The sequence below is a fragment of the Thermobia domestica genome, chromosome 13 (assembly GCF_964235325.1).
Source record: "Thermobia domestica chromosome 13, izTheDome1.hap1.1, whole genome shotgun sequence".
Classification (NCBI taxonomy): domain Eukaryota; kingdom Metazoa; phylum Arthropoda; class Insecta; order Zygentoma; family Lepismatidae; genus Thermobia; species Thermobia domestica.
In genome coordinates, this window is record NC_137466.1 from 58,006,004 (window position 1) to 58,019,549 (window position 13,546).

Sequence of the window (13,546 nt, forward strand, 5' to 3'; positions counted from 1 at the left end):
AATGGCTGTTTTTAATACTTCGTGAAAACATATGCTTTTAGTGCGAATAAACAATAATGGTCCCTGGTCTCTTTTAAAATATGAAATGATTATGACTTACATTACAAGTAGTATGACCGTTAGTCACTCTTAAGACTATATTTATGTGCAGTGGCGTATTTAGGAGGGGCTTCCGGGCTTAAGCCCCCTCCGAAATCTTACTTACTATAGTAAAGTATATGAAATATCTTGCAGAATTATCACACTTTCAGACAAAGCCGCCCCCCCCCCGAAAGTTAGCAAAGCCCTTCCCGAAACAAAATCGTAAATACGTCACTGTGTATGTGTCACTGTTACGAAAAACAAACACATAAATGCAATCACCTTATTTGCACTGAGAAAAAAATCACGTATGTGGCGTAAGTAAAAATGTAGGTTATATGTGTAAATCCTGTAGTTTTTGGACTTCACGTACAGCAAACGTGTAACTGAAAAAGTATATTTTATACATACTTTCGGTAAAAATGTTCTGAATGGACGTACTTTGCGTACGAACGAAAGAACTGTATATAGACGGTCAGGAACTCATATGTAGATAGACGTATGTAACATATAGCTGACGTATGTAACATAAATATACGTGTAGATGTCAAGAGATCCTGCAACGGCATGATGTAACATCTAAGGGCAGTGCTTACGTAGCATATGGATAACGTATGTTTCATACTGATTTCTGTAGTAAACATAAGGATTACGTATATTTGTACAATACTACTGTCCGGATAAGGAATTTTTCTCAGTGTAAATGGTGAGTTGTGTTATTGTATACCAGTCCTCTTAAAATTGTGCATACAGTAACGCAAAACAAAAAAATGACAAAAGTAATTAGAAGAGCTATGGAGATCTACGCAAACCAAAAAACAAATTTTGCGTTGCGTTGACGCAAACCGTTAAGGAATGTGCTCGTAGATTTATGGAAAATATTTGAGCCTCCTTTGCACCTTAGGATATGCATATCAATGAAAGTATAACAATTAAAAGAAACGTAAGTTATTCTATTTTTTAAGCATAAATTTTCAACTCCCGACCCCTTACCTTACGCCCTTAACCTACAAAATCCCAGCTTGAAATAGATACTAATTATGTTCAAAAATTCACTTCAAACCGTTGAATCGTTTGCACGTGATACGATCACAAATTTCAGGTAATATCAAATTTAATGTGAAGGAAGAAAAAACATCCTTCCTCACTTAAAACGGAAATTTTCAAAAACAGGAAGAGAACGGAGAAGGCGTAAATTAACGAAAACTTGACGCATGACCCACCACCCATCGTAACCCACGACCCACTCTGGCCCACGAGCCACCGTGACCCACTGTAACCCACTATCCACTAAAACCCATCGTCATCAACTCTGACCTATGATCCAAGCCCTCCTCTCCTTTGACTAAGAGTTTACATTTGTACTAGAACAAGGCTGTAAAACTATCACTAATCGGAGTTTGATTTTCTACAATCAATCACTCAAGCACCGCTCAGTTACAATACCGGCGGATCTGATCTTTACGATACATGAGCCAAATTACAATGAATTTCGATGTAATTATCATATATACATTATTTCCCTGTTGAATTAAAGAATTTCAGTGGAAAATACAATGGTATTTGAAAGTCTCAAATCAAGGTATGTAAAGTAGGCCAATGTAAAGAAAGAAAAACGCGTAAAATTCGACTGTGTTCCGAAAGCCAAGTAGTAAGTCCTATTGCTATTATCAAAAATTGCTAATATCAATATCAAAAATTGCCTAAAGTTCTTTTTTTTTAAACTTAGATATACTCATCTCAGGTATGTAAATAGAAACAAATGGAAAAGGAAGAAAAAATGGATACCTTAAAAGTAAAATGGAGACAAATTCATCAATGTTCGTAAGACACTGTCTACAATGCACTGAGCAGAAGGGATTGGTGGGTGAGAGTGGGTCACGGTGCGTGCTGGACCGCAGTGGGTTTTGTTCTGTTGACCCACGACCCACTCAGCCATTCCATCTCTGGGAGAGATATGCCCCTTTATTTTTAATGAGAAGTTTGCATACAGAGTTTTAGCTTTCATACTTGACGTGCTCATGATGTGATGTATTTTTGGCTAAAATGTTGAACGCCCTTTACTTACCCTTATGATATATTCTTTAATCAAAGTTATATGATTTTAAAAAAATAACTCAAGGTAGGTACTAACTGTTCCAAAATTCATTTCCAACTGTTCAACCGTTTTCCCCCGCGGACGATCACAAACAACTGGCAACGTCGCTTTTAATGTAAAGAAATGCCCCTCCCAACGGCGCCGACTTTCCAAAATGTATGTGGGTGCATATCAATGGCTGGACGTGTTATATGTTTTCAGGGGGGTCTCGAAATTTTTGATTGGTTTCCTTTTAGTTAAAATCTTTTATGAACACTGTCACAAAGGGCTGTGCTGTGATGCAAGCCGAAAATATCGATTCTATTCACAATATAGTTTCATTTTCTATTGTGGGGACTGCCCTTGACTAGGCTAGAGACGGGCAAGGAAGAGGGAGTGTGTTGCGTGGTTGCCTTCGCAGAAACACATTTGAAACAAACAGTTTAGAGGTTAGAAATTTTAACTTCCCTCACAATGTTTTAACTGCTTTTATTTTTTGATAATAGTGATAAATATTTTATTTTGTTTCTATCAGGTGCTGGAGCCCAGGATTATTTGTGTAGGTGCTGGAGCCCCGGAGCACCCACGTAGTGGGCGTGCATGGCCCCTCCTCCTACTTAAAACGGACATATTAAAACATGTTTGAAAACGTTCAAATTTATTTTTAAAGAGAAGTTCATATACCAAGTTTCATCTCTCTAACTTAACACGATCCTGAGATACTCAATTTTTCGAATAAATTTTGACACCCCTTCTTTCCTTTTTTAGTATACGTATTTCAAAGAAAGTAGCATGATAAAAACCCATTTGGAGGTACATATTGTATATATATATATATATATATATATATATATATATATATATATATATATATATATATATATATATATATATATATATATATATATATATATATATTTGTTTATATTTATATTTATATTTAAAATCAATAAAACGAAATGAAATCTTTGACTACAATGCCCCATGATTATGGCTTTTAGGCCAAGGAATACGGATAAGTAGGGCAAGTGAATGATGATGGAAAAATTGGTGGAATGAGAATGTGGGAGAAAACGGGAGTACCCCGAGAAAACCCAGGGACCACACCACAAACGTACTTCACCGGAGAGCGAACCAAGGACCCCAGAGTTTCTGACAATAGTATAGTGAACGCTCTATCACTGAGTCACCGTGCCCCCTTCCAGCAATGAAGAATAGAAGGGCACACAGCGACTCAGTGGCAGAACGTTCACCATACTATTGTGAGAAAGTATTAAATTAATTACAGTAATTCATATATAGAGCTAATTAACATATATTTCACATGTAGGTTTAATTAATAGATGAACTAATGATTAACGGTATTCCTATATGTACATAGTTCAGTACTTATGGATGTGGATATTTGAATGGAAGTGGATTTTGAGTTTAACGCTTAGTTCAGCAGAGAGGTTATACGAGACTTGAACCTACTGATTAGTGTGAAATCAAAACCACATGAGCTTGCGCCGGGAATCGAACCCGGGTCCCCTACGCCAAAGACGCACACGCTAACCACTTAGCAACGAAGGATATGTGAACTGTCTATGTCGAAACATTCCATTGCGAAGGTTTTTTTTTTATATTTCCCCCTCCCGCAATTTGAGTATTATAATTTCGCATCTTGGGCAAGATGGTCAATTGCCTTCACTCTCTTAGGATTTCAAAGGGTCTCAGTTCCTTGAAATCTATTTCAAAATAAATTTAATTTACTTACTAATTATAGAATTAAAATACTTTAGTGCTACATTTACTGCAGTTAATGAAGTCTAGTAATGAGGTATGTGCATTCGTGTATCAAGGTGTATGTATGTATTTGCGACTATTGTTGTGAGATGTTTTTTGCTCTTTTTCCTCTTGTGAAAAATCCTACGGTGTCTCCGAATAGAGAGAGATCTCGAGACTTGTTCTCTATAAACAAGGCCAGACAAATCTGTGTGTCCGGTGGGGATACTCGGTCGAAGAGGTGTAACAGCTTTTGCAGGCCAGCCATCCTGAAGTTTTTCCTGGATTTTCCTCACTCCCACCACCACATACAGGGATTGTACCTATGATGATGGTCCCATTTCTTACCCCCATTCCTTTCTTTCTTCCTCCTTTCCCCGGGCAGTGTGCTCGCCTAGGGACGTCATAGGCCTTATCACTGCGAAATTAAAATACCGCTAATTTTACAGTAATTATCTGATATCTTAAAATAGATAAAACATAATTGAAATGTGAAACAAGAATGCCCTAGACAATATTATTTTGCATGAGGTACCGTTGTTACGAATTACCTAGTAGCTTCCCTTTTGCAGCCATTTAGAAACGCGAAAATAAATGCCGATTTTCAAAAATCGCTGGAAATCGAAAGCAGATTAGTAAGTCGTGATAACGGTGTCTCATGTAAAATAATATTGTCTAGGACGCTCTTGTTCCACATTTCGATTGTCTTATATCTATTTAAAGATATCACATAATTGCTGTATTTTAATTTCACCGTGATGGAGCTTTGATGTCGGAAATGTTTTGAAATATGTATAAATAAATAAATAATAAAAAATTCCATGATTGCAAGGGTTCTGAGATTTTAGCTTAGGACACCTTACTATTTTTTAATTCACATTTTTTTTTTCGCTCGCTTTGCATTCCGAAGACCTGTGTTTATTTACAAACGAACGTGCTCTACTATCGTCAAAATGCTTCCCAAGAGCTCACCCAACCTCTGTCAAATGTGTATCTGGTGGAAATATGGATTATAAAGGAGGTATTAGGTGATAATTGGAATGGTATATTGGCAAAGTGTGTAGACAGAAATTCAACCATACCCTTCGCTTTTCTATTAGCATAGTATAGAAATTCGAGACACAAAGAGTACAATGTACGACGGTAGTTCCCAACCATTTCCGACAGACGGCATACTGTACTTTGTTAAAGACTCAAGACACGACATACTTGTTTGATTTTTATTAATAATAACTATAATAGTGGATGGCTATAAATTTCCCCAAAGTAGTAAAAGGATCTAGGTGGCACTAAGCATTGTTGCTACCACGATTTTAACTTACTGTTCAGCGCTTCGTAATTTTTAAATTCTAAAATTTCGCGACATATCCTATGGTGCTACGCGCCACAACGCTTGGAAACCACTGGTTTACACGATATTTTATATCCTAAAACAGTAATTTAACAAGAAAGGCTGTTGCTGCATTTTTAGAGCTCTGATTAGCAAATACCTCCACGTTTAGCGTTACTTCTCTTGCGTCATTAATACAGAATTTGTTTGAACTCGATATCTCGCACCGAGCTCCTTTGTGGCTAAGCGGTTAACGTACGCGCCTATGGCGTGGGAGACCTGGGTTCGATTCCCGGTGGGAGCTCATGTGGTTCGGATTCCACGTTAATCAGTAGGTCCACGTCTCATATAGCCTCGCTGTTGAACGGGACGTTAAACTCAAAATCAACTCATCTCGCACCAAATTCGAATACCTCGCATGGGTATCAGGTCAAGTATCAAAAGAAATCTTAAACACAGATTCAACTATTTTAAATACGTCATCTATATACTAATTTTCATTTTTCTAATTCTATGGTTTTATTAGATATGTTCGTCTTATTATAGCAGTTGCAGATCTCTCATTTCACCCCCTTCCACGTAGAATTTTCAAATGTCCTTCCTTCGTAGTATCTCACGTCACAAATATTACATGTTGTCCAAATTACAAGTTTCTAACCTAAGCAGTTTGTCCTAGATCCTTCCTCAGTAGTATTTTACGTCACAAATATTATATACTGTCCAAATTACAAATTTCTAGCCTAATCAGTTTGTCCTAGGTCCTCCCTTACTAGTACCTTACGTCATAAATACTATATACTGTCCAAATTACAAGTTTCTAACCTAAGCAATTTGTCCTAGATCCTTCCTCAGTAGTATTTAACTTCACAAATATTATATACTGTCCAAATTACAAATTTCTAGCCTAACCAGTCTGTCATAGGTCCTCCCTTACTAGTATCTTACGTCATAAATACTATATACTGTCAAAATTACAAGCTTCTATCCTAAGAAGTTTGTCCTAGATCCTTCCTTAGTATATTGTGTCATAAATACTATATACTGTTCACATTACAAGTTTCTAGCCTAAACAGTTTCTCCTATATCCTCCCTTACTAGAATCTTACGCCACAAATACTATATACTGTCAAAATTACAGGTTTCTAGCCTAAGCAGTTTCTCCTATATCCTCCCTTACTAGTATCTTACGTCATAAATACTATATACTGTCAAAATTACAAGTTCCTAGCCTAGGCAGTTTCCCCTATATCCTCCCTTACTAGTATCTTACGTCACAAATACTATATACTGTCAAAATTACAAGTTTCTAGCCTAAGCAGTTTGTCGGTCAGAACTTCTTTTACATGGAGAGATAGATATGCATTGTAGTTATGAAGAGTGTTTTTTTAAAAAAAGAAAAAAAGATAGGGACGACCATATGATGGCTCTTGTGATATTTTCAGAGCATAAAAATTTCCCACCTTGACTGTAGCTCAGCTTCAGCTACCAGTACTACTATCCTTTTTTTCTTAAACACCCCACCCTTTACCATCCTTGACTCTCTCTCTCTCTCTCTCTGTCTCCCTGTCTGCCTCTTTCTCTCTTCCCGTCTTACTTTCGCTCAGCGCAGGATGATGTTCGTGCCGGTTGCTATGACGACGCAGCTTATTCCCGCGCTCCGACATATAAAGGCTGGGGAACAATATCAAAGGAACCTCATTCGACGGTTGGTTGGTGCATGTAGCAGATGTACGTTTCTATTTTTCCAACGACAATTCTGTTTGTTCTCTCTCTCACTCTCTCTTTCACTCTAGACTTTTTTTTTTTTTTCGCTTCTGGTTCACTGCCTGTTTGATCAGCTAACAGGCTAGCTGGATACCATTATTGTTTTCGCAGGGACTTTGAACACTAGAGCATCCAGCATTTGTCGACAATATGCACCAGAAGCTGCTTTTTTTTTCTCAACAGTCAACATTGGGACTTTTCTGCAGTACTGAGCTGAGAGAATTTAAACGATGAACTTAAACTACGGGAAACATCTGCATTTAGAGACGATAGTACGGCAAGAACTTTTAGCATGAACAATGCCATAAGAGGTGACCGAAAGTGTTTTCGCGTTTTTCGGTGCTCGAATCGAGAAACTTTTTTAAAAAAAGAAAAAAAACATGCGTGTGTATGTGTGTTGGTGTGAGTGCGTGCGTTAGTGCCGTGATCGAACGGGCTGTGGTTTATATAGACTCTAGTGAACCTTAATACGAGCTAGACACTCTTTCTGAGAATAGAACTAAACAATCTCGGTTCATCGATGATTTTCGGTGATTGTCGGGTCCAGTTTCTTCTGATGACGATCGGTGGAAAAGACACTGTAGCGTAGAATCGTAACATCGGTGTAATGTTTACCAGAAGCAGAAGTGCAGTAAAATATAACGAGACCTAACATGCTTCGACGCAATATGGGATTTTCTTTATTCTGATAGATTTTCTTAAGTTGTTCATGTTGTGACTAACGTGCAAACATGCATTGAATCTGAGTACCTTAGTAACAGATATCCAAATCACTCTTCTGATTGTAATTTTCTTATTTTGAAAACTTATTTCCTCTCAGGGTACAGGTTGTGTCATTGTTCTTCTGAAAATGTTTGGCTCAGTACCATATTCTTTTTTGTTTTCATCGTTCTAGAACTTTTGAAGAGTGATCTTTTTTCTTCTTAACCATACTGAAAAACTCTTCTAATTTTATGTTTTTCCGCACAATCCACGGTTCTCTTATTTTTTACTTTGTCTATATTTATTCCTACTCTTTCTCTCATTCGTTTTCTCTTTTTTACTCCCTTATACTCTCACGCACATTCTGTTGTATATGTGTGTGTGTGTATTTCTATGAATGTGCCTTTGGACTTCGTCTATAGGAGACACTGTTGTTGGTTGGACTGTTGAAATCAATAGTTCAGAAGACGACTGCTAAGCCAAGGCTAAACGTTCAGAGTCGCCTGCAAAACGAGACAGGGAATAGTGCCAAGAAACGGCAAAAAAATAAATGAGAAAAAAAAGAAGAGCAAGAGGAAAAGAATTAAGAGAAACGAGAGGAGAAAAGAAAAGAAAAGGAGAGCAAAAAAAGAGGAAGGAGAAAAGGAATGAGTCGGAAACTGGTTTTTCAATTCTCGTTTCCTTGGTTGTTCCGGGTTCCTTTTCTTTCCTACTATAGAAATCTCTTCCCTATTCCACGAAAGAAATGATTTTGCATCGTCTGAAGTTATTGTTCCAAATTCTGAATATTAATGATGCCTTGGTATTAGTGCAGTGTTTCCGATTAACCTAATTTCTCTTAAACCTCATGTTCTACGATTATTTTTTTATCCTTTGGAATGAACTTTGTTATAATTATCTCCATAAGTACAATATTATTATATTTTTTTCCTTCAACATTGTTTCTTTGCAAGTTAAAAGGGAGATAAAATTTCTTGTCGAAATCTTCCTCAGAGAAAACTCCTAGACGTACAGTAATTCTAACAGCCAGAAACGCTTTGGTTTGGAGGAATTCAAAAAGAATGCGTAGCAGAAAACTGACTGTACGTCTAATTCAGTGGTAGAATATCTGCTTGAGAAAGGAGAGACCGTGGTTCAGTTCCTCATCAGAACACCTACTTCTCTATCTTTATCTAACTTTTCTTCAAATAATTTTGTGCACTTAATTTGTTTAGTGTCATACTTTAAGTTAAAGCCCCCAGAAACATCAGCTATACCAGAGGTACTATGTTCTATAATCTTTAGAACTTCCGTAATGCTTGATTTAAATAATAACCATCTAAAATGATTTCAACTTGTTCAATTTTGTATCTTCTCTTTCATTTCTTGAATTAGTTAGTTCATATTTATTTAGGGAATTCCCTTGTTTGACTTGAAGATCAGCTACGGGAGATGTGTATATGTGTGATACACAAATGCAAATGTTACAATGGTAATAGGAGAGGTGTGGCTTAGATGGAGGGAAACCCGAATTGTAGGGGGGATGGGAGATAGGAAAGATATTTGTACAACCTGCTCGTGGCCGTGCTTTAGCGCAAAGGTGCTCGTCGAAAAGTGTAAAGAGGCAAGAGAGGGGGAGGGGTAGAGCAGCGGACACTGCGTGAGAGGGTGAAAGGAGGTGCGATGCAGAAAAAGGGGAATTGTGGAGGTGCAGAGAGAGAGAGAACTTCGGAGCGGGCGATCAGTGAATACTTTTTTCGCAAAGAGCATGCGCATTTCTCGTGCCCAACCCGATTCTTCGTCGGCCATCTTGTCAAGGTTGCCGAGGCGGGTCGAGACGTGGAGAACCAAACGGGGCAAGCGCAACCGACGGGTACCACTGGATGCACGGAGCCGAACGTTCACTGCAGCCTGGAGCTTCGAACCACTAACAACACCAGTTACTCTACTCAGTGAAGAATCTCTCGTGCAAGTTCCTGATAAAAGAAAAAAATATTTGATAGCCGTTCTGTTTCTTTTCAAATGGAAAGGATACGCTATCAAGCTAATGGACATAAAAAAAATTGCCATTATGCATAAGAGACTCCCGTTAAAGTTTCTTCACAGACAATATGAACTCGAATGATCTTTTGGACTTTTTTTCAGTGAACTACTGTTAGAACTTACTTCCAATACTGGTGTTCGTTATAACAATTCTAATTATACTTATCAAGGCTTTGGACATTGTGCTACCGTTTACTTTAAGTGCGCGCACTCACAAGCACACCAAACATACGTACTTTGAAAATACATAAACTACATTTTTTTTTTTACAAAACATTAATACATGCATACAACACACTTTTAATCACAAATACGTATATAGACTATCATAAAATGAGACCGTATAAGGACTTCCAAATTGTGGCTGCAGATTAGAAGACTTTCTCTCCAAAGGACATCCACCGTCTCATTACGAAGATCTGACTGCGTTCCCCTAACAGTAAGTAGCTGGGATAAATCCTTATTTCAATGTTATCTTTTTCTTATATATTTTCTATGTATATATATATATATATATATATATATATATATATATATATATATATAAAAGTTTCAATTCGAAATTGACTTCAATAGAATGTTATATGTTTATATTAAGCATGAAATCAGGAAAGAACAAATATTAAATTCTAGATATCATAGATGTCATATTAATAGAGATATTTATTGATCAGCACTTACATTATACAGTATTATTAATTAGTTTTTTTTTTTTTTTAATAATTGGTCATTGCAAGCGGTTAGTTCTTCATACATAGATTTTCTTTATTAGTAATTGTGTATTTATAGGTATAAATAACTTTATTTATTTATTTATTTATTTATTTATTACTAGAATTGTCGAAGAAAAGTTAGTTCTTCTTTTTGCGTACATTTGATGTTCTTATTATATTACTCGAGCTAAAATTACGTAGTTTAGATGCGTTATTACAAATTAGAATGTAAAATGTATCAAATTAAAGCTTCATAGTACTTAGATAATGTAAAAAATACCATACAAATATGAACGTTAAAACAGCTCTGCATGATATTACATACATAATCTTCTCTTTGCTCTGTAACATCAATTTGCAAAAGCCGGCAAAGATAGACCACCCGCTAGACAAGATGGCGCCGAGATTCAATAGAATAATGGCGGTATGATGAACAGAGAGAGAGAGGAGGGAGAGAGAAATGAAAGAGGGGAGGGCAATCTCGATATTTCCTCTCTACCGCACACCCCGCGCTGAGCGACTACCCCTCTTGTCTCATGCCCCCTTAGGCTGCAAGTAAATGGGGTGCTTGTGGTATAAAAAAAAACGAAAGAGAGAGAGAAGAAAAGAAGGAAACGCACCCTGCATTTGAAGCGCCAAATTACATAAGGCGATGGCTGATATTCGATAATTGTATACAAATTAGGGATGACCCCTAGGTTTTTAATTTTTTTAATTTTATTTTTTTGCAACGAAGGGAAAGGGAACCTTTTAAAAAAAAGATTAAGAGAAAATAAAAGTATAAATATATTTTTTTCTTTGAATTTTGTTAACACTTCAACTTTGGCGAAAATGCTTTTTGGAACATCCTGAGAGGTAGGCAACACAATTTGCTAGTGTGTGTTGTTCGAGCAGCCTGATAGCGGAAGAAATGGCCCTTTGGAGGGCTGATGATGTTATCGGTATAGCCTTTTACACCAACACATATACGTACCTATATAACGACAAGCAGAACTCCAAAATAGGGGAAGAGAGACAAGAAGAAATGGGGGAGGAAAAGGGTAAAGAGTTTCGTCTCGTGGGATTTCAGCAAAGACTATAAAAGAAAAAAACATGTTTGTCAACAGAAGAGCCGCAGAAAGCAGGTGGGTCTAAATTCTTTTCTTTTTTGTTTTAGTTTTTTCATATGTTCTTCACAAAATATCTTATTTATTGTACTGTCAAGATAATTTTATACTATGTTGTATGTTAAAATCATTTAAAAAAAAACTTTTACTCTAATTTGTTCTTTAAAATGATTTATATTACAATCAACAATGTTACTTTTATATTTTAATATATAGGCTAATAGACGATGTAAACAATAAAAAAAAACAATCTAAAGAAAAAAACAAGAATTTAACAATTAAATCTTTTTTGTTAATCTTACTGATTTAATTATAACAGTATTTCAATTTCATATTCTACATTCAAAATTATTGTTAATTTAACTTGATCGTTTCGCATATTTTCATTTAGAAAAATTCTAAATTTACACTAAGAAATATTTATATAAGCCTATGTTGGAAGTGTCAATATCTAGAGTTTAGCCTCTTTCTAGAATAAATATCTAGAAATTTTGTTATCCAAGACCCAAATTAAGTCGTAAGCCAATTATTCAATACTTACCTAACTTTATTTATTTATTTATTTATTTATTTATTTATTTTTGGATCAAAAAATCCATTATATACTAGTCAAAAAATTTTCTTGTAGGCTTTACATCTAAAGAACTACATATAGTTTAGCCAAATTCAAACTATTACTCAACTTAGTATGATGTGCTTATTTCGTGAAAAAAAAAAAAAATACGAAAAGTCGATTTATGAGCCGTTCAAAAATTTTGTGGCCCCTGATCCAAAAACTAATTATTGGGCAACATCGCAATCTTTCGATGGATATTTTTTATCATTTCTAAAATTTTTGGTCGAGATCATTCTTTTGATCCATTTTTTGGATCATTCTTAAAACTCTTGTTAACGTTTATTCCATTTTCTTACAGAAAATGATCCTAAGATTATTACTGCAACAGACTCTTTGCTGAACTTGTACTAAAACCCATGTTTCTCATTGTTAAGTAACAAATTACAAATTAATGACACCAAGTTTTCTTCTAAAATTGTTTTCCGCAGACGGTTCGACAAGCTCTTCGACAGTGATTTCTTGTAATTGGGTTTTATTATACTTCGGATGAAAATAAGAGAATTTGAAATAACACAAACATCTCTCCGTTGCAAGAGTTTCACCTTCTAGCAAAGATGAGGTTTTACGACATTATCGCCTTCTTAGATATTGTAGATTGGTACAAACTTGGGATACAGTTGTTTTGCTGATGGAAACTTCATAATTACGTTGTAAGAATGAGTTGTGTATGATATAAAAATTATTATGTTTCATTCTTCAACTTCTGCTTTATTTTGAGAAAAAAAATTGAATGATGAAATTCTGCATATATTACCATTTATGTGATTAGTAAACACAGTGTCTTATTAACCAAATAACTGTTCTAAATTTGTAATTGTGAGGTGTTTTAGGTGTATCAGTTAATATTTTGCAGATAATTAACTGTGAAAATTTTCCTATAGTACTTGGTTTTTTTAAAAAATAACCATTTTCTGCACAAGATGTTAACAATAAAATAATTTTCTACATAAAACCTTAATAATAAAATAAGTATTTTCTGCACAAAATGTTAACAATAAAATAATTTTCTACATAAAACCTTAATAATAAAATAAGTATTTTCTGCACAAAATGTTAACAATAAAATAATTTTCTTCATAAAATCTTAATAATAAAATAAGTATTTTCTTCACAAAATGTTAAGAATAAAAGATACGACTTATATACATGTTCTACATATCTGCAAGAAATTATCAATGAAAACCTAATTTATCAATAAAAACCAGTTGTGCAGTTCAAATTTTAGAAATGTTTTCAGTAAATCCGTATGAGATATTTTATTAATTTTTACTAAAATTACTCACTAAACTTGAAGAACATTAAAGGATTTATCATTTGGTTGTTTGATAGATATATTGAATATTGGTGTCTCTGTTGTAGCATTTTGTAAAA

At 35.2% G+C, this 13,546-nt stretch overlaps 1 protein-coding gene across 1 annotated transcript in view; it reads left to right on the forward strand.

The window, feature by feature from the left end:
- Positions 1–6,970: 6,970 nt before the first annotated feature.
- Positions 6,971–13,546, forward strand: part of LOC145668156 (uncharacterized) — a 319,521-nt gene continuing 312,945 nt past the window's right edge. The window contains exon 1 of the transcript XR_014127979.1: positions 6,971–10,179. The gene's annotated coding sequence lies outside the window, so the exon portion shown is untranslated. The remainder of the gene's footprint in view (positions 10,180–13,546) is intronic.